The sequence below is a fragment of the Elaeis guineensis genome, chromosome 8 (genome assembly GCF_000442705.2).
Source record: "Elaeis guineensis isolate ETL-2024a chromosome 8, EG11, whole genome shotgun sequence".
NCBI lineage: Eukaryota > Viridiplantae > Streptophyta > Magnoliopsida > Arecales > Arecaceae > Elaeis > Elaeis guineensis.
The window spans coordinates 24,897,730-24,921,274 of NC_026000.2; positions in this window are offsets into that span (position 1 = coordinate 24,897,730).

Consider the following 23,545-nt stretch of genomic DNA (forward strand, 5'->3'; position numbering starts at 1 on the left):
TGGTCTTCTCCTCAACGTTCTCGCCAACGCTGAGGAGGTCGGTGAGGATCTTCTGGAAGTGGCTCAAATGCTCCTGCACACTCTGTCCCTCAGTCATCCGCAGTTGGTAAAACTACCTCCAGAGGAAAAGAGTGTTGGTGAGAGACTTCGCCATGTACAACTCCTCGAGCTTCGACCACAGCACCATCGGAGAAGTCTCGTTCAGCACATGAATCACCACCTCATCCGTCAGGTACATACGGATGGTACTCACCGTCTGCATCTGTAGCCGTTTCCAATCCCGCACCTCCATGGTGGTCGGCTTCTCATCGCATAAGAGAGCTTCGATCAACCCCTGTTGGATGAGCACATCCTTCACCCTTGCCTGCCACAAGGAGAAATTGCTCTTACCATCGAACTTGTTGATCTCCATCTTGATTGTTCCTATCTTCTCCATCTTCAGTCTTGCTCACCACCACTGCAATCTGCGTCCTTATACCACCTTGCTCTGATACCACTTGTTGGGTGGATGTCTGGCCAGGACACCACCTCCCAAGATCTTTTCAGTACCACGTGATGCAGCAGGAAGAAAGAAGAAACAAAATAAAAGGAAAACAATCAAAATACGTGGATCAGCCACAAAAGGGCTCGCCTCCACGGGGCATGCAAACTTCACTATGAAAAAGAAAAATTTACAAGAAGAGATCTCACCCTCAACCCTTGTACACCAATTCTCTCTCACCTGAAGTTCCCCTCACAAAAGCTCTCTCTCTCTTAAAGACCCCCCTGAACCCCTGAAGTGCCTGGCGACCACTGTCCAGGAGCCTCCTGCTCCTTCTCTCTGAGCGCTTCCGCCTCTCTCTCTCTTCTCGGGTTCGTACAGTGCGAGAAAACCAACCACACCCTCTGTTCTCTGTGTATAGGGCTTTTTATAGACCTTAATCACGACTTAGATCATGATTAGGACTCCTTAATCAATCCAAATCACATCCCAGACCGTCGGATCAAGATCGGGAGCCACCTGGGCCCTCCGATCGCACTCCGGTCCATGGAATAGTGCTGTGGACCGCGAGAAACGCGTGAAAAATACCCACGCGGTCCACAGGCCCAACCGTGGACCACCCGGTCCACGGTGGACCGGTGCAAAGGGCCAGCAGGCCGCTGGGCCTGGGCCGGCCCACCCACGCGGGCCTGGGCTGCGCCCGCGCGTGGGCCTGCGCGAGGACTGGGCCGCGCGCCCGCCTGGGCCCCACGCCCGCCTGGGCCACGCACCAGGCTGGGCCGTGCACCCACTTGGGCCGCCCGCCCGCGTGGGTCACGCGTCCCGCGTGGGCCTGGGTCGCGCGTCTCGCGTGCCGCCACCTGCGGCCGCGCCGCTGCCGGCCGCCGGTGGTCCTCCACCACCTCAAATCTTGTGCTGACTTCAAAAGCTCGTATCTCCTCCATCCGAGCTCCGTTTCGGGTGATCTTAGTCTCGTTGGACTCCGTTTTTCATCGCGAACCTCGCTGTGGGCTTAATGTGAACTGAATCTCGAGGCATCAAATCCTAACAGTTACTACCTGGGTATTGAATATCGAAAGTCCGATTCATATCTGTAATTCGTTGCAGGGACTTCAGATTAGTAGAAAATTTGAGAAGAATGAATGATTCCTGAATGTTGGAGATGGAAGAGCTGCTTTAGTTCTAGCTATAGAAAAAGTTTAGCTTGTTTTCAATTCAAATGTCATTATTTTAGATGATTGTCATGATTGTCCATCTTTCCTTATGAATATTATTTTCATAGGCCTTTTGGCTAAGGATGGTTATATAATTTTTCAATAAATTTTTTTTTTATAATATCATTATGAATGGTATCATGATTATGCATGGACAATTAAAAGGTGACATCTATATTTTATCATAGCCTGTTAGTGTAACGTATACATCGAACAAACATCCTAGAATAGATAATGTCACAGATGCCTACTTTTGGCATTGTAGGCTAGGTCATATAAATAAGAATAGGATAAACATGTTAGTTAAAGAGAGAATCCTTGACATCAATGATTGTAAATCATTATTGATCTGTGAGTTCTGTTTTCTTGGAAAAATGATCAGATCATCCTTTACGAGAAAAGGTGAACGAGCTAGTGATGTTCTAGATCTAGTACATGGTGATGTATATGGACCTATGAACATAGGCACCAGAGGAAGGTATTACTACTTCATTACATTTACTGACGACCTATCAAGGTATGGGTACGTCTACTTTGTAAAGCACAAGTTCGAATCATTTGAAATATTCAAACAATTTCATAGTGAAGTAGAAAAATAAACTGAAAAGAGTATTAAAATTCTTCATTCAGATCGAAGAGGTGAATATCTTTCCAATGAGTTTTTGACATATCAAGAAACAATGACATTCTCTCATAATGGACTACTTCTGAGATATCACAACATAATGAGGTATCAGAAAGGAGGAATCGAACTCTGTTAGACATGGTTTGATCCATGATAGAGTTTGTGAGTTTGTCGATCTCTTTTTGGGGTTATGCTCTTGAGACTGCGTGCTATGTTCTGAACAATAGGTTCTGAGCAAATCAATCACAAACACCATATAAGATATGGACAAGATGTAGGTCGATACTCTCTCACCTTAGGATTTGAGGTTGTCTGACTTATGTCAAATGTTTGCATATTGATAAGCTTGGATCTTGATCCAATAAGTACTTATTTATAGAGTATCCTAAGGAGTCTAGGACATACTACTTCTACCATGCTGAAGAACAAAAGGTGTTCGTCAGCAATAGGATAATCTTTTTGGAAAAAAAATTCTTTATGGAAGGAACTAATGCCACTAAGATTGAACTTGATGAAGTTCGACAAGTAGAAGAACCGACATGGATAAGTGAAAATATAGAACCGAATTTGATTAGATCAAATCCAGAGCCCATTGTTGAGGCATCTTTAAGGAGATCTGATAGAGTATCGCATCAGTCGAATAGATACTATGATTTCTTGATCCAAGACGGTGATCTTGTTAAGCTTGATGAAAATAATGAGAATCCGATTACCGATATGGATGCCATGCAGAGGTCCGATTATGAGAAATAGCTCGATGCCATGAAATCTGAGATAGAGTCCATGGAGATTAATGATATATGGACATTAGTTGATCCTGAAGAGAAAATCGATAGTTCAAAGCATGTATTTTTTAAAATTTTATAGCAAAAAAATAAAAAATTAAATATTTTAATCTTTTAAATATACTTTAGATCAAATCTAAACTATCATTAAGGATCTATGACATAAAAAATTTACATATAAAATCTGATATAAAATAGAAAACTGTATCGATCACATCAATGTCTTGAATCTGATCTAACCTTTAGATCATATAGGTTGAGTTCAGAACTCATCATCTTTTTGCGGATCGATGATCTCTACTATTGATAGGTATGGTATGAAGCTCTCACTAATATTGAGTAGTCGCAAAGATTGTCCGACCTCTACAGATTGTCTACTCAAAGCCCTGAACTGATCTTCCTTCGCGGGAGTGCTAGCTCGCGTTGAAGGATCTGGATGGCTGATTCAAGCTTCTTTCTTTGGATCTCTCAAACTCCTTCAGATCAGAAGATGAAGCTTTATAAGAAGATGGTGGTGTGAGAGATTGAACAAGACTCACTCTTGTATTTTTCTTCTCACACAATCTAGAGTTGAAACCCTAGACCTTATACCTCACGCCTAAGAGGAAGAACACTTCCTTTGTTTCTCACGCACGGAAGTCCAATTCACTCTCAACTTTTTATATCCCAACTCTCTAGTTTCTTATGCCAAAAATCACTCTTAATCTCGCACAAAAATGATCCTCTTTTTTGATTGGCGTCCCATGAAAGATAAGGATAAGAAAGAGGTAGTTTCGGTTCAAATTCAAATATTGGTTGATCCTTATCACCAATTCAAATCAAATTTAAATTAAATTTTGAATCAAACTTTATCCTCATCTTATAAACTCAGAGAGAGATCGACCAATATTATAATGGTGCAAAAAATCTCATGCAAAAATATTTTATGCGTGGAGAAAAGTGGTGGCGTGAAGAGGAGAGTCCAACTTAATTTGGACTCTAGATTTTCATTCAAATTCAAATTCATTTGAACTAAAATTTAAATCAACTAATTTCTAATTCAAAAGAAATTAGATGAGGATATAGAAAAAACTTTTGGATATGAGAAAAATTATGTAAAAATATTTTTCATGTGAAGAATAAGAGGGCGTAGAGAAAAGGAGGTACAAAAGATTCAAATTTAAATTATTTTCTCATCCAATTAGATTCTTAACTTAATCAAATTAGGTTAAATCCAATTGAACTACTAAATCTAATCTAATTAGATAGCAAATAGTTTCGATTAAATCTTAATTAAATCAAAAATTAATCAAGCTCAAGTCTTGATAATATCAGAACTTGAACACCTTTAGCGATTAGGTCATCTCATAATCTAATCGGGTCAAACCAAATTGAATTCAATTCAATTAGATTTGATCCAAAACTCAATGCTCTATCAAATTGAGTTAATTAGCAATCTAATTATTAATCAATTTTCTTATAATTCACCAACAATTAGCAAATTGATTTATTGTAACTTTTGCATAGGATTAATCATCAATCGAATTGACTATTTTATCCTAGAATGATTCTTAATCGTTGATCAACCATATGATTAGTCAAAAACTTCTTTCAAGTGTGATCCTATAGGTTCGAACCTAAGTCGGTAATATAAGAACAATCTTTCTATACCAATCAAAGTGATCATCTAGCAATGATATCCGATGTCGGGATAGGTCGAAAGATTGCAAAGCATCATTCAGGAACCTATTGGTATATGGTTACCGTATAATTCATCCCTTTGACCCAAATGCTTAAGGTGACCTAGGATTTAACTGTCAACCTTGATATGATCATCCATATTATATTTTAATTTTTAAAATTCATCACATGGATTATCTCGATCGAGATTTTACTGAATCGAAACACACTAATACATTAACTCCTACTTATTCGGAGGGATCAATTCCATCTTGACTCACACTCCGACTTCGTAAGTACTTGACTGTATACAAAAATCTTTCATCACTGAATTAAAAATTCAGGTAGTCCGACATCAAAGCATAGTGAGTTACTTGTAAGTCACCGTGGTGATCTCAGGTCAGAGGGATATTTATATCCATATCTTTCGCAAGCTACTCTTGACAGCAAAGTGCTCAGCAATTGATCACGTTTAATGAGATGTACTCTTACGTCTCACTTACATGCTATGCCAGTGTCTCCACACTCCTTGATTAAGAAGACAACCAATCGTACATGGCACATAACGACCTATACTTGATATAGCTATCATCCTAATAATAGTATATCATTTGATCGTAAACTTAAAGTTTAAGGACTAAACGATACATCTTCCTATATCGAATCAAATAGTCCTAAGGACTTCATCACATAACATGAGTTCAAAATAAGATGTACACAATGATGAAAAAATTAAATAATATTTATTAATTCAATAATTTATATACAATTATAATAATAAGCTCAACTGTCAACAGGTTGACGATTGACTTTAGGACATAATTTTCAACAACTCTCACTTGGACTAAAGCCAATCGGTACAGTATCATATATCCATCTTTGATTTGTAGTCTTCAAACTCCTTAACACCGAGGGCTTTAGTAAATGGATCGGTCAGGTTCTCCTTTCCGTCGATCTTTTGAAGCTCGATGTCATCTTGATCCACGATTTTTTATGCCAGATGATAGTGGTGCAGAATGTACTTGGTCTGCTGATGTGACTTTGATTTCTTTGCTTGAGCAATGGCGTCAGTGCTATCATTGTACAACAGGATAGGGCCATCAAGAGAGGATGCCACTTCGAGCTCATTGATGAACTTCCGTAACCACACAGCTTCCTTCGCAACATCGGATGCCGTGATATATTCTGCCTCGTAAGTAGAGTTGGTTACAATATACTGCTTGAAATTTTTTTAACAGATTGCTCTATTATTCAGGATATAAATATATCCTGGCATGCTCTTGCTGTCGTCATGATCTGATTGAAAACTGGAGTCTGTAAAGCCCACAAGTTTTAAATCAGATTCTCCATAGATAAGCCACTGATCCTTAGTATTTCTCAAATACTTAAGGATGATCTTTTCAACCTTTCAGTGATTCTCATTTGGATCGGACTAGTATCTGCTCGCTACTTCTGATGAGTATGCTACGTCTGATTGCATACATGTCATGGCATACATAATAGATCTCACTACCGAAGCATATAGAATTTTACTCATATACTCTCTCTTAAGAAGTTGTCAGACAATCACTCTTCGAGAAAAAATTTTTTTGGTCTATCGGAAGATAGCCTTTCTTGAAATTCTCCATGCTGAATCTTTTCAGCACAGTATCAATGTCTGTCGACTGAGATAACCTAAGCAATCTTTTAGATCTATTTCTATAGATCTTCATCTCAAGGATGAAGGATGCTTCTCCCAAGTCCTTCATGGAGAACTGTGATGACAACTAAACATTTATTCTCTATAATGCAGGGATATCATTCCCGATTAAGAGAATATCATCCACATACAAAATAAAAAATACTATCATAGAGTTATTAATCCATTTGTATATGCAGAATTTCTCTCCATTCTTAACGAAGCCATCCGTTCTGATCACTTTATCAAAATACATGTTCCAACTTTGAGATGTCTGCTTAAGTCCATAGATGGACCTCTGAAGCTTGCACACCTTAGACTCATCTGTAGATATGAAATTTTCAAGTTATATCATATACACCTTTTTTTCTAGCTCTCCATTTAGGAAGACTGTTTTCACATCTATTTATCAGATTTTATAGTCCAGATGTGCTTCTATCGCAAGCATGATCCGAATAGATTTGAGCATTGCTATAGGAGAAAATATCTCATCATAGTCAATACCATAATGCTGACGGTAACCTTTGAAAATCAGATGGACTTTATAGGTCTCTACCTTTCTGTCTGTACCCCTCTTCCTTTTGAAGATCTACTTACACCCTATGGATTTTATCCTTTAGGTGGGTCAATCAATGTCCATACATTGTTGACTTTCATAGACTTCATTTCGAATTTCATGGCTTCCAGTCATTTATCAAAGTCAGACCTTTGCATCGCATCCATATAGGTGATCGGATCCTCATTGTTCTCATCGAGTTCAATTGGATCTCCGTCTAGCACTAAAAAATCATAGTATCTATCTGATTGATGTGGTACTCTACGAATCTCCTTAAAGATATTTCTACAATAGGTTCTAGATTTAATCTAATCAAGTCCGACTCTATGGGTTTACTAGATTGTGTCGATTCTTCTATCGATCGAACTTCATCAAATTCAATCTTTGAGGCATTTGTTTCTTCACCAAAGAACTCTTTTTCTAAAAAGATTGTCCTATGCCAGCGAATACCTTCTGTTCGTTAGCAAGGTAGAAGTAATATCCCTTGATTTCTTTTGGGGACCCTACAAATAGATACTTGTCAGACTTAGGTCCAAGCTTGTCAGTTTTTAAATGTTTGACATAAGCTGGACATCTCCAAATCCTAAGATGAGAGAGTACTGGCTTATGCCCTGTCCACATCTCATGTGATGTTTTACTTATAGACTTACTCAAAATTTTATTTCAAATATAACAAGTCGGCTAGAGTGCATATCCCCAAAAAGAGATCGGTAGACTTGTAAAGTCCATCATGAATTGAATCATATCTAACAGGATTCGATTTCTCCTTTTCGATACACCATTATGCTGTGGTATTTCAAGAGGGGTCCATTGTGAGAGAATTTTATTCTCTTCTAAGTATGTCAGAAACTCACTAGAGAGATATTCTCCTCTTCAGTCGGACTGAAGAGTTTTAATACTCTTTTCAGTTTGTTTCTCTACTTCATTACGGAATCGTTTAAATATTTTAAACGATTCTGACTTATGTGTCTTAAGTAGATGTGCCCATACCTCGATAGATCATCTATAAATATAATAAAATAATAATATCTACTTGTGGCACTAGTGCTCATCGGTCTACATACATCAGTATATATCAGACCTAAAACTTCATTGGCTTGCTCACCTTTTTCAGTAAAAGGTGACTTGATTATTTTTTCAAGAAGACAGGACTCACAGATTGAAAGTGATTCATAATCACTGACTTCGAAAATTTCTTCTTATGTCAACCTATTTATCTGTTCTTGTTAACATGACCTAACCTATAATGCCAAAGATAGATATCAGAGACATCACTAATTCTAAGACGTTTGCTGGATGTGTACATTACACTAACAGGTTGTGATAATATATAAATATTATTATTCAGCTGTCCATTCATCACATTAACATCATTTATAATGATATTAAAATTTCATAACCATACATGGCCAAAAGGTCTACAGAAATAATATTCAATAAAAAAGAAGGACAAAAGTGACATTCACTAAGAACAATTATATTTGATTTGAATACAAGCTTAATAGTCCCTAATGCTAGAACTAGAACTGATCTTCTATCTCCAATATTAAGAAATCTTTCGCCTTCTTCAAATCTCCTATTGACCTGCAGACCTTGCAATAAATTACAAATATTAAAAGAGCTTCCGGTATCTAATATATAGGCAATAGAATTATAAATTAAGAAATTATAGGGAATTATCATATAATTACCTAGTCCAGCAACAACTTGCTTCTTTCTCGGCCTGTTTGAATCCAGGGAGGTAATGTACTGAGGATAATTTCTCTTCCAATGCTCCTGCTTCTTACAGTAGAAGTATTCTTCCTGACTCTAGTCGAACTTGAGTTTCTTGATCTGACTGCACTTGGGTGCCCCAGCACTCTGCACCCTTTTCTTATTCTTCTTCCCTTTCTTAAAGGGTCGACGTCCAGAAGAAGACCAACAACATTCACCAACTCCTTGTGGAGTTGGTGATCTTTCTCAAAGTTTTGCAGCAACCCCAATAAATCATAATAGTTGACTGCAGGCTTTGTTATTCAAAAATGAGTAAGAAAAGAGAGGTAGGACTTGAGCAGAGAGTTCAAAATAGCATCTTTCTCTAATTGTTCATATAGGAGAAAGTTGAGCTTGCTTAGGCACTCAATCATCTCGACATGTACAATACATAATCAGTGACTGATGCTCCTTCCCTCATTCGAGTGTTGAAGATGGCACAACTAGTCTTGTATCTCTCAATATCGTCGGGTGTGCCAAAGGACTCGTTCAATATTTACAATATATCTTATGGTAGAGCATTCTCGAAACAATGACTGAACTCATCATTCATTGCTGCCAGTATAATACAACGAACCGTAGTTCAGTCATTGAGCCACTTCTGATAAGTGTCTCTGACCATGCTACGTACATTCGGAGCTGACTCCTCGGATGTCGGATATGTCAACACATACAAGATCCATCTGTGCTCCAAGATAATTTTGAGCTTTCGATACCAGCTATCAAAATTTGATCCCATCAGTTTATCACTATCTAATAGTGATCGAAGCAACAAAGTGGTGGCCATAACTGCAAAAAAAAAATTAGAACCCAATTAGTATATGAATTGATTAAGCCTAACGACATGGATTTTAGTTTAAAGATTCTTCCACTATTTTATTCGAATTGATAGTCTCTACCTTTAATTTGAGAAATTACACTAATTTCTTAGTGGGTAATAGAATCCACATGGACTGCACATGGGTTCGAGTGTGGCTCGGTCAACCTTTGTACACCCATAGGTAGGTTCTTAACTAATTATTTCATCAAATAATTTTTAGTATTCAATTTGACCCCAAACACCTCTTCGCAGGTGTGTGGCACCTCTACTGAAAGTTCTGGTTAGGTCAAACTATTAACATGCCAGAATTTAGTGCATCTAACAAACGAGTGACCAGATCTGAGTGTGGCTCGGCCAACTGGATCATTATCAAAAAGATATAACTAAATCAACATATTATGAATGATAATTCTGACAGCCAGATGAGCACCAGACGTATGGTGCCTCCAATGATCATCTAAACTGTTGGACTCATTATCACCCAACTTAATGGGAGGTAATGATCTAGTTATCACCATAACTATTTCATTTTTTGGGACCTAACAATTTTAGAGGATTTAATTAGTTAAACTGAGAGAAGAGAAAAGACTTGACCAATTAATCTTAATTCTCCCACAGACTTCACTAAGTCAGATTAAAGAAGATTAGACAAAAGCTGATCCAGCCAACCAGTCATAAATCCTCCCATTGACTTCACCAAGTCATGAAGAGGACTCAAGAGAAGTTGAACTAGGGGCACCTAAATTAGTCATACTGATTTTCTAGTTAGCATAGATCAACTCCAATCATTAAGTGATCTAACCAAAACATGATTTGCTATATTGGCCAGGTAAGTGAGATCGATGGGAGAGATATACCATTAACTCGATATAGACTCAATCTATATGAGTAGCTCTCAATTAATGACCATCGATCAAAGCTGCCATACTTACTTTAGACACCAACTGGTTAGTCATTTTCAATTTGATCAACTTATAGACTTGGATTTGACCACGAAGCCACGATCAAAATCCATATTGGTCTAATCAAAGATATGAACTTGACTAACTACAACTATTAAAATTGATCAAGAGAAGAAATTGATCCAATCAAAATTAACTTTTAATTAGATTTAATCAATTACTAACATGATCTATTATCAATGATATCTAACCCTAGGTCTAACCCAGTTAAATGGACTTGACACGAGCGAACTCATTAATCCATGAATTATGAAATTAATATCTTAGATCTTTGATTCTTAAATTTAGATCACTTAATTCTCAATTAAGTTTTGAGCTAATATGGGTTCGGATTCAGAGTTTAAAAATAATTTTTAATTTTATAAAATATTTTTACAATCAATCATCTAATAATCAAAATTTTAATTTCAGATCTACTGTATATTATTTTAAATTTAAAATAAAATTTAAAATTTTTTTTATTATTCATCATCATAAAAAAGATTGTGCAGCACCCCTACACGCCATAGGAGATCCCATCGAATGAGTAAATAGGATTGTAAAATCCTGATTTCTCCTATGACCAGACGGCTATAAGGATCTATCCAATCAGATTTTAAAATAAGATTTTAAGTTAATTATGTAGATATAATCTAAATAATTAAAATTAAATTTTTTAAAGATTAGCATAAACTAGGACAACCTTTGCACTGTAAGGGATAAATCTTATAGCAGGACAATTTTATATCAGTTTGTATGATTAGATCTATAATTAATTTTAGATTTAAATGTTATATATCAGATCTAATCTAAATAAAATTATAGATCTAAATACATATAATATTAGGTTATATGCAAAAAGTTTATGTCATAAGAAACCTTGCTCTGATACCATCTAAAGGAAAAACTAATAGTTCAAAGCATGTATTTTTAAAATTTTATAGCAAAAAAATAAAATATTAAATACTTTAATCTTTTAAATATGTCTTAGATTAGATCTAAATTATAATTAAAGATCTATGATATAAAAAATCTACATATAAAATCTGATATAAAACAGAAAACTGCATCGATCACATCGATGCCCTGAATCTGATCTAACCTTTAGATCATATTGATTGAGTTCAGAACTCATCATCTTTTTATGGATTGATGATCTTCACTATTGATAGGCATGGTACAAAGCTCTCGTTGATGTCGAGCAGCTGCACAGATCGTCCGACCTCTATAGATCGTCCACTCGAAGTCCTGAACTGATCTTCTTTCGTGGGAGTGCTAGCTCGTGTTGAAGGCTCTGGATGGCTGATCCAAGCTTCTTTCTTTGGATCTCTTAGACTCCTCTAGATCAGAAGATAAAGCATTACAAGGAGGTGATGGTGTGGGAGATTGAACAAGGCTCACTCTTATATTTTTCTTCTCATACAATCTAGAGTTGAAACCCTAGACCTTATACCTCACACCCGAGAGGAAGAACACTTCCTCTGTTTTTCATACACGGAAGGCCAATCCACTCTCAACTTTTCACGTCCCAACTCTTAAGTTTCTCATGCCAAAAATCACTCTTAATCTCACACAAAATAGATATTTTTTTTTGGTTGGCATCCCATGAAATATAAGGATAAGAAAGAGGTAGTTTCGGTTCAAATTCAAATGTTGGTTGATCCTTATCACCAATTCAAATCAAATTTAAATTAAATTTTGAATCAAAATTTATCCTCATCTCAGAGAGGGGTCAACCAATATTAGAATGGTGCAAAAAAATTTATACAAAAATACTTTATGGATGGAGAAAGGTGGTGGAGTGAAGAGGAGAGTCCAACTCAATTTGGACTCTAGATTTTCATTCAAATTCAAACCCATTTGAACTAAAATTTAAACCAATCAATTTTTAATTTAAAAAGAATCAGATAAGAATGTAGAAAAGATTTTTGAGCATGAGAAAAATTATGTAAAAATATTTCTCACGTAAAGAATAAGAGGGCATAGACAAAAGGAAGTGCAAGGGATTCGAGTTCAAATTATTTTCTCATCCAATTAGATTCTTAACCCAATCAAATTAGGTTAAACCCAATTAGACCATTAAACCTAATCTAATTAAGTAGCAAATAGTTTCAATTAAATCTTAATCAAATCAAAAATTAATTGAGCTCAAGTCCTGATCATATCAAGAATCAAATACCCTTAACGATTAGGTCATCTCATAACCTAATCGGGTCAAACTAAATTGAATCTAATTTAATTAGATTTGATCCAAAACTTAATGTTCGATCAAATTGAGTTAATTAGTAATCTAATTATTAATTAATTCTTCTATAATTTATCAATAATTAGTAAATTAATTTATTATAACTTTTATATAGGATTAATCATCAATCGAATTGACTGTTTTACCCTAAAATGATTCTTAATCATCGATCAGCCATATGATCAGTTAGAAATTTTTTTTGAGTGTGACCCCATAGGTTCAAACTTAAACTGATAGTATTAGAATAATCTTCCTATATCAATCAAAGTGACCATCTAGCAATGATATCCGACGTCTGAATAGATCGAAAGATTGCAAAGCATCATTCAAGAACCTATTGGCATATGGTTATCGTATAATTCATTCTCTTGACCCAAATACTTAAGGTAACCTAAGATTTAACTGTCAACCTTGATATGGTCATCCACATTATATTTTAATTTTTAAAATCCATCACATGGATTACTCCAATCAAAATTTTACTGAATTGAAACACATTGATACATTAACTCTTACTTATTTGGAGGGGTCAATTTCATCTTGACTCACACACTAACTTTACAAGTACTTGACTGTGTCCAGAAATCTTTCATTACTGAATTAAAAATTTAGATAGTCTGACACCAAAGTATAGTGAGTTGCTTGCAAGTCACCATGATGATCTCAGGTCAGAGGGATACTTATACCCATATCCTTCGCGAGCTACTCTTGATAGCAGAGTACTCAGTAATTGGTCATGTTCAGTGAGATGTACTCCTACGTCTCACTTGCATACCATGCCAGTGTCTCTACACTCCTTGGTTAAGAGGATAACTAATTGTACATGGCACACAACGACCTATGCTTGATATAACTATCATCCTAATAATAGTATATCATTTGGTCGTGAACTTAAAATTTAAGTACTAAACGATATATTCTACTATATCGAATCAAATAGTCTTAAGGACTTTATCACATAACAGGAGTTCAAAATAAGATGTACACAGTGATGAAAAAATTAAATAATATTTATTAATTCAATAATTTATATACAATTATAATAATAAGCTTAACCATCAGTAGGTTGACGATTGACTTTGGAACATAATTTTCAACAGATCCATCTGAAGGGGTAAGACCCATAGGGCATAAATAGATTTTCAAAAAGAAATAAGGTGCAGATGGAAAGATGGAGATCTATAAAGTTTATTTGGTTGTTAAGGGGTATTGTCAATATTATGGTATTAATTATGACAAGATGTTTTATCCTGTGGTAATACTCTCGAAGTTGGAACATGAGTTTTGATAAGATCAAAATGTATAGCTTCGTTAAGAATGGAGAAAAATCCTACATATATAAATGGGCTAATGGTTCTGTAGTCATCTTTCTTATATTATATGTGGATGACATATTGTTAATGAAAAATGACGTTCCTGCTTTATAAAGTGTAAAAGTTTGGCTATTTTCATAGTTCTCCATGAAGGATTTGGGAGAAGCATCCTACATCCTTGAGATGAAGATCTATAGGGATAGATTTAAGAGGTTGCTTGGATTATTTCAATCAACGTATATAGATACCGTGCTAAAATGGTTCAATTTGGAGAATTCTAAAAAATACTATCTTTCGATAGGCCATGAAATTACTCTCTCTAATAAAGATTGTCTGACAACCTCAAGAGAGAGAACATATGAGTAGAATCCTATATACTTCAATAGTGGGATTTATCATATACGCTATGATATGTATGAGACCGAATGTGGCATACTCACTAGGGGTAGTGAGTGGATACCAATCTGATCCAAGAGAGAACCATTGGTAGGTTGTAAGAATTATTCTTAAGTATTTGAGAAATACTAAGGACAATAGCTCATAGATAGAGATACTAACTTGAAACTTGTGAGATATACTTATTCCAGTTTCCAATCAGATCATGATGATAGTAAAAGTATGTCGGATTATATGTTTATCCTAAATAGAAGAACGATAAGCTAAAAAAGTTTCAGCCAGTTTACTGTAGCCAATTCAGTATATGAGGCAGAGCACCTTGCGGCATCCAATGTTGTCAAGAAAGTGGTTTGGTTGTGGAAGTTCATCAACGAGCTTGGAGTGACACCCTCTATTGATGGTCCAGTCTTGCTGTGTTGTGATAGCACTTGAGCCATAGCTCGAGCTAATGAATAGTAGTTCCACTAGAGAACCATACATATTCTGCATCGCTATCACTTTATATGAGAGATCATGAATTGAGGTGACGTCGACCTTCAAAAAATCGATGAAAAGGAGAACTTGGCTGATCCATTTACTAAAGCTCTCAGAATCAAAGAGTTTGACGAACTTAAATGGAAGATGAAAATTATTGAGATTTGACATCTTGAGATTCAATCTATACTTAGCCTACAGCGAAATTCAAGACGACAAACGGAGCCCAACGAGCTCAAGAACAGTCCAAATGGAGTCCGGATAATGAAGATATGTGTGAAAGAAGCTCGGAGCAGGTGGCATGGTACATGAGGCGGTGGAGGCCGGCGAGGGCTAGCAGCAGTGCGGTTGGGCCCAGTGAACACACTCGTGCATGCGGCCCAGCGAGCAGGAGGGTCCAGCGCGGGCGCGCATGGGGGCCAGACCAGTGCGTGCGGGCGCCCAGGTCCAGCACCCCTGCGTGGTCCACTATGGACTGCGGGGTGCTGGGTGGTCCATGGGGCCACATGGATCGAACACATGGTCCACGCACGGTCTACGATATTTTTTGCACGATCTGATGGCTTTGGAGCGAGATGTTCGCGATCAAACGGCTGAGAATGATTTTGAATTTGATCAGATGATCGATGGCCCTGATGTGCACGATTGGATGGCTCTGGTGCGAGTCAATCACGATCGGACGGCCACGGATAGTTCTAGGATTTATTGGGACTCTGTATTCCTACTGAAACAGTATTTTTAAGATTCTGGAGCCTATATAGCTTCGATTGATGAGCCATTTATTATGTTGGAGAGCTGGTGACGTCTTGAAGGTGCAAAAAGGCTTCAAGATAGATTTTAGAAAGCTTTTATAAAGGTTTTGGGGCTTTTCAGTAAGAGATTTTATTTTATTCTCTCATAGTGAAGCTTGCACGTCTCGTGGAGATAGGCTTGAAGTCGATCCAAATATTTATATTATGTTTCTTATTTTGTTTCTTCTTTCTTCCTGCTGCACCGTGTGGTACCAGATCCTGTGCAATAATTGGTATTAGAGCAAGATGGTTCCAGAGCGTAGGTTGCAACGATGGTGTTCAAGATAGAAGATGGAGAAGACAAGCACAATCAAGGTGAAGATCAACAGGTTTGACGGAAAGAGTAATTTCTTCTTGTGGCAGACAAGGGTAAAAGATGTTCTCATCCAGCAAGGGTTGATTGATGCTCTCTTGTGCAAGGAGAAGTCAACTACTATGGAGATACAGGATTGGAGGTGGCTCCAGATACAGATGGTGAATACGATCCGCTTGTACCTAGCGGATGAGATGGTGATCCATATGCTTGGCGAGACTTTCCCGATGATGTTGTGCTCGAAGTTCGAGGAGTTGTACATGGCGAAGTCTCTCACCAACACCCTCTTTCTTTGGAGACAGTTCTACCAGCTATGGATGACTAATGGGTAAAGCGTGCAGGAGCATCTCAGCCACTTTCAGAAGATCCTCACCAACCTCCTCAGTGTTGGTGAGAAAGTTGAGGAGAAGATTAGGGTGCTGGTCTTACTAGCGTCACTTCCTCCTTCGTATGAGTTCTTGGTGACTACTCTTCTAGTGGGATAGAGCACTATCAAGATAGATGAGGTCACCATGGTAATTCTTTAGAATGAGGTTCTTAAGAGGGAGAACCCAGCTTCGAGCTCAGGTGACGGCATCTCAGCTTTGGTAATTTTTGGAGGAGCAGGCGGCGGCAGATGGAGCGACAGAAGATCACGATGAGAGCGGTCCAAGTCCAGGATGGGAGACTTGAGCAAGATCAGATATTATCGATATGATGAGTTGGAGAGTCTAGCCAGAGCTTGTCCTCAACTCAAGGATCGGACGAGGGCTACTGCAACGATGGCCAGTAGCGAGTTAGAGGATGATGTCCTAGAGATATCCGATGAGGTATCTACTTCTTTCTTGTAGTGAATTTTAGATTCTGCATGCATCTTCATGTATGTTGCAGAGAGGAGTAGTTTGATTCCCTGGAGAGCAGTGAGGGAACTGTTTATCTGTCGGATAGATCGAGCTGTGCGATCAGAGGCATCGAGATGGTCAGATGGAGGATACATGATGGTACAATGAAGAGATTGGAAGAGGTCCGATACATATCCGATTTCAGAAAAAATCTTATCTCAATGAGCAGACTAGATTCGAGAGGCTACAGGATGGTAGCTGGTGGAGGAATCCTAAGGTGTTGCATGGCGATAGGATTATTCTGGAGGGGAAGAAAAGGATGAGAGGACATTACTACTTGATGGAGAGCTCAGTGTGAGGTGGAGCTTCAAGAGTCAGGAGGAGCTTAGGATGAGATGGAGCTCCAGGTAGAGGTGGATCGGATACTAAACGGGAGACTCGGGAGGACGAGAGGCGACGTTGCAAAGTGAAGTTCCTATTATCGTAGGAGATTTCTCCGAGCAGATCTTTGGTCAGAGTGGACACAGCCCATGATGAAAGTGGGATCGAGCGGCCTGGCTCGACTTCCATATTTGCCCATCTATGAGACAGCAGGCATGCCCCAAAACGTTGGGGTGAGACGGATCACAAGCTCTCAGAGATCGATGGAGGTCGAATATTGAGTCAAGATAGAGATTATTGAGATTTGATGCCTTGAAATTTGATTTACACTGAGCCCATAGCGAGGTCCAAGATAATGAATGGAGTCTAACGAGCTTAAGAACAGTCCAAACGGAGTCCAGACGGAGAAGATATGCGTGAAAGAAGCTTGGAGCATATGGCATGGTGCACGAGGCAGCGGAGGCCGACGGTGGGCCAGTGGCCGTACGATCTGGCCTGGCGAATGCACTCGCGTGCAGCCCAACGCACGTGCGCACAGGCAGGCCAACCTAGCACGCACGGGCGCCCAGGCCCAACGCCCCTCGCAGTCCACCATGGACCGCGGGTGCTCGACGGTCCATGGGGCCACATGGACCAAATATGAGGTCCACGTACGGTCTACGATATTTTTTGCATGATCAAATGGTTGAGGATGATTATGGTTTGATCAGGTGATTGGTGGCCTTGATGTGCATGATTGGACGGCTCTGGTTCGAGCCGATCATGATCGGATGGTCACAGATAGTTCTAAGGTTGTTGGGACTCTGTATTTCTATTGAAACAGTATTTTTGAGATTATGGAGCCTATATAGCTTCGATTGATGAGCTGTTTATTGAGTTGGAGAGCTAGTGACGTCCTATAGGTGTAGAAAGGCTTCAAGAGAGGTTTTAGAGAGCTTTTGTGAAGGTTTTGGGACTTTTCAGTGAGAAACTCTGCTACAAAGATTGAGTAGTGAGTTTCTCTTGTATTGATTTTATTTTAATCTCTCATAGTGAAGCTTACATGCCCTGTGGAGGTAGGCTTGAGGCTGATCCACATATTTATATTGTGTTTCTTATTTTATTTCTTCTTTCTTCCTGCTGCATCGTGTGGTACCGGATCCTACGCAACAGATATTAGATACTGTATCGATTGGCTTTAGTTCAAGTGGGAGTTGTTAGGAAATATATTCTAAAGCCAATCATTTGGACGATTGTACTCTTTGTAAGTTGTATATGAATTATGAAATGATAAAAATTATTTGGTATATTCATTTCAAAGATACATCTTCCTTAATTGAACTCTTGTATTGTGATGAAGTCCTTGGAACTATAATGACAATCGATAAAGGAGGATTTATCGAATAGTTCTTAAAATTATTTGCAACCAAATGATACGTCATTAAAGGACGATGACATTTATCGAGTGTAGATCGTTGTATGTCATATAAGTTAGTTATCCTCTTAATCAAGAAGTGTGGAGACACTGGTATGGTATACAGGTGAGATGTAGGAGTACAATATCACGGAACGAGTGACTCATCTGCAGAGTGCTCTGCTGCCAAAGACTGCTTGTGAAGAATATGGACATAAGTGTCCCTCTGACCTGAGATCACCATGGTGACTTGCAAGTAACTCACTGTGCTTTGATGTCGGACTATCTGTATTTCTAATACAGTGATGGAAGGCTATTGGGTACAATCAAATATTTACAAAATCTGTGTATGGATCAATATGGGATTGATCCCTCCGAATTTCAAGAGAATGCATTACTGTACTTCAATTGAGTAAGACCTCGATCGAGACCATCCATGTGATATGTCACAAGATTTGAAAAAGACTGAAATACAATATAGATGACTAATTCAGGGTTGACAGTTAAACCCTAAGTCATCCTGAGTATTCAGGATCAAAGAGATGAATTATACGGTAACCATATTCCTAGATTCTTGAAGTTGCCTTATAAACATTTGATCTATCTAGATATCGAAAACCATTGCTAGATAGTAACTTTGATTAGTATAGAAAATAGTTTCGGTGCTACCGATTTAGTGTTCAAACCTATGGAGTCACGTACAAAAGTCAGGCAAAGTAGAAAAAAATTAATCTAGTGTCTATGTGTTCAATTTGGAAGTATGAGACTTGATTGAACCAATAGATTAGCTTAATTGAGAATTAAGTTAGAGGTCATATGGGATTAAAGAGTTGTTTATGTCTAGTTAGCACAGACATGAGGTACAAGTTTAATTTCGGAGATGATAATGATCTGATCAATGATCTAAAAAATTTATGAGAGATTGAATTCAAGTCCTAATTAACTTCATATTAGATCTGATTTAATTAGACTTGATTGAGTTAAAATTCAAATTAGACTTGGGTCAAAATCTTAATTAGATTAGGATTGACAGCCTCTTCAATTTTGGTTCGAATCCAGTTCGAATCATATTCGAATCAGGTTTGAATTGGACTCAAATTGGATCCAGATTGGATAGGATTCATAGAGTCCCAAGTACTTAGGACTCTCCCTCATAAGGAGTCGACTAAGAAAGAAAGAAAGGTGCTATTTTTTCTGCCCCACCCTTATGTGCATGTGAAGTTTGTTCCGTGAGCATGGGGCGTCCTTTCTCCACTCGGTCTCCTAGTTTGAATAAGGTTTGAGTCCTTATCTAATTAATCTTTGATCAGACATATGATGCATGAACTATAAGAAGGGAGTAAATATTTTCATCGATGATTAAGGGGTTTATTTGTGCGACAAAAAAAATCATACCACCATGGAAAAAAAAGGTTGTGCGACAATAAGAAAGGGAGGCATCCCTTTCTCTTGGCATGGGGTCCTTGGGGTGCTGGTTCTTGGCATGAAGAACCCCTCCAAAGGCTGTGGAGATTTGATCTCCTCTTTCTCCCTGCTTCTCTTCTAAAGATTGATGAGAAGAAGATCATCTTACTTTCCTATGGAGTCTGACGTACGTGCGAAGTAGAAGATCTGTGCGTTCAGACCTCACGAGATACCGGATTCGAGCAACCCCCTGGGATTTGATCCTTATTCCACTATGATTCAAATAATTTATAAAGATTATAAATTAATAAAATAAAAATTTTTTCAGATGCATCTTAACGATCCGATCAGATCAGATGTATTTTTTCTTCACAATTGTCTTCCTACTAATCGCCGCCTCGCTCTAGCCAATAGGGTCCAACTCGAGAATCTATAGCAATAGGGTTGAAAGTATATTCATCTAGATCTATTTTCGTATTTGAATCTATATGGATATGGATAGAAATTTGATCATCCAAGTCATATCCATATTCGTATCCATATCCATCAAAGAAAAATAGATATGGATATGGATAGATAACTATTCGATCCGTATCTAGACATCCGATTCTATCTGTAATCCTATACAATTTTGTATAGAATTCATTAACTTTAAGAGACATGTATAACCATATTAGCATATTATTAACTTGATTTATCATTCATTTAGTAACATCTTTGATTCTATAGTCATAAAATTGAATTATCTAACTTATATCGTATTTATATTTACGCTTTCAATATCCGATTTATATCTGTATCCATTTAAAATAAATATGAATATAAATTTTTATATTCAACTAATATTTATATCCATATTTATATTTGTCAGAAAATAAATATAGATATGGATATGTTAGTATTCGATGTGGTTTAAGCCTTACGTTAGATCTAATCCATGTAAAACATTTTTTGTGTTGCATGATACCTAGTTTCTAGAAATTGATAGGCTAAATATTTTTCTCACAAGAAATATCCAAAAGGCTATGATAGAATAGGAAGATTTATAGTGGGCATCGGAACTCTCAATTTATACATCTTGTTGTTGTCATTTTATCAAATATCTAATCATTTAAATAATTTTAGAGAAAGAATTTTTTTTCTAAAGAAAACATAACCATTTTTTAAAATATATTTATATTAATTTATCTTTTTATCAATCCAAAATATAGATTTTTTTTTCTGAAAACTTTAGTTTTCCCAACCTATGAGAAGGTGAGATTTCCGCAGCGAAAAGTTTCCCCCTGAATATTATATAAATTAGGTTGGATTGGTTTGGCTAAATTCACCAAGGGAAAGTCTCATTTCCATTCTGATTTCAGAGAAGAATGAGAATATCCCAATCTCTCCTGATTTGACTAAACTTCATTAACAGAGAGTCTCATTTTTCATTCTGATTTCAGAGGAGAATGGGAATGCCCCAATCCCTCAACATTCTTACTCTCTTCTAATATTCAAATTCTATTTTGATTCCAATTCAGATCATGAACCAAATATTTTGGAGGATATAGTCATTCCGATTACCATTTAAATCCACTCCAACTCTGACTCTGGCCGTAAACCAAATGCATCCTAAAATCTAGCCATGAATCGTATAGCCCATATGCGGTATAGATTGGTTGTCTTATAATAAAAATTTCTTAAGCATAGGATGGGTATGGTTGGGACTCTTTTGGATATTTGTTTCAGTGGACAACCCAAATCTCTTGCATAATTCTATCTCACATACCATCGAAGGAGTGGTCTGATGGAACAGACTTTTGCTTCTATGCAAGTGACATAGGTTTGAGTCTCGATGGATACCGAGACTTTGATTAAATGGTAGATCTTGATTGGAAGCAATTTTTGATCCGCCAAAAATCTCACATGAAAAGAAGCTCACGTCTTCTACGTCCATATAGATCTTTTTTAGGTTTTATGAAGTTCTTATTTTAGACCCGTTTTCATTGTTTGTGGTATATGTTCTTCACAAAAGAGGGGGAAAATCACATATACAAAGTTGGCATAAAATTTTGCGTATACCCATTGAAGTTTTTAAGAACTTACATGATCAAGGACAAGAGTTCTTTTTTATTTGGCCTCTAGCTTATATAATCTTAAAAAACAGTTATTTGCTTATTTATTCCTCCATAAATAAAATGCACAAATAGGATCCTTCAAACGTCTAAAGAATTAAACAACACACACATTTCAAAACTATGAAATTTGATTATATGCTCTTTGACAATCTAAAAATTTACACATATGTCCCTGTGATGTCATGACATCCTTCAAATGGAAGTTGTTTCAACAAATTATGTTATTTTTGAAGTATGGGATTTATCCCTAATTCTTGGGTGCATAAATTTTCCAAGGAGTCTAGTTCTGAATCTTGCTTTGGAACTCTAGGACCTTCTAAATAGGGATGGCAATCGGATCGGGTCGGATCATAAATAGGTCGGATCAATACGGATTGGATTAGAAAATCGTCAACCCAAATCCGATCTGTTTATTAAATGGGTCAAAAATTCAAACTTAAATCCGACTTGTTTATTAAATAGATAACCCGACCCGACCCGTTTAACCCTTTTATTAAATAGATCGAATTAAGTTAAACGAATTAAACAGGTTAAATGGATTAAACAAGTTAAACAGGTCGGGTTAAATGGATCAGAACAGGTTAAACAAATTTTAAACAGGTTAAACGGATCTTAAATAGGTTAAACAGATTAAACAGATTGGGTTAAATGGGTCAGAAATAGGTTAAATAAGTTAAATGAGTTATCTGATTCAACCCGACCTGAATATTAAATGGATTAAATAGATCAGATATCTAAAACTCAAATCCGACCCAATTATTAAACAGGTTAAACGGATCGATCCGTTTATGACTCAAATCTGTTAAGTCTAAACCCAAATCTGTTTATGGTGGATCGAACACGGATCCGATTGATAAGTCGGATCATATTTTGTCAGTCCTACTTCTGAATTCCCCCAGTAGGAAGATCTTATTTCAGCATATCAACAGCTTACCTTAGATATGGACCACTTCTCTGTCAAATCTATCTACATTTTTTGAAATTTTGGAGGTATTTCTACACCTCAATACTTGAAGATTTGGAAAGCCTGCGCAAAAGAGATGGTAAAGATTTTCTGGTTAGTCCTCGAGAACAGAATTTAAACAGCTGACGATCTTCTTAAAATGGACTGGCCACTTTCTCAAGCTTGTGTCTATTGTAACCCCGCTGATGAAATGGGTAGTAGTTTACTGCTAAGGTGCTCTTTCTGAAAGAATTTGGGACTGTTTTGATTAATTTTCATACTTCTTTCTTGACAGGATCAATTATTTAGCCATGGAATGTAAGTCCAATCCTAAAGATTTCAAGCCTGGGCGGAGTTTGCGTTCCATGGTTATTTAATTGGGAAAGATTTGGCTCAAGTGAAATGATAGAATTTTCAATAGCAGAACTAAATCTCGCAATGAC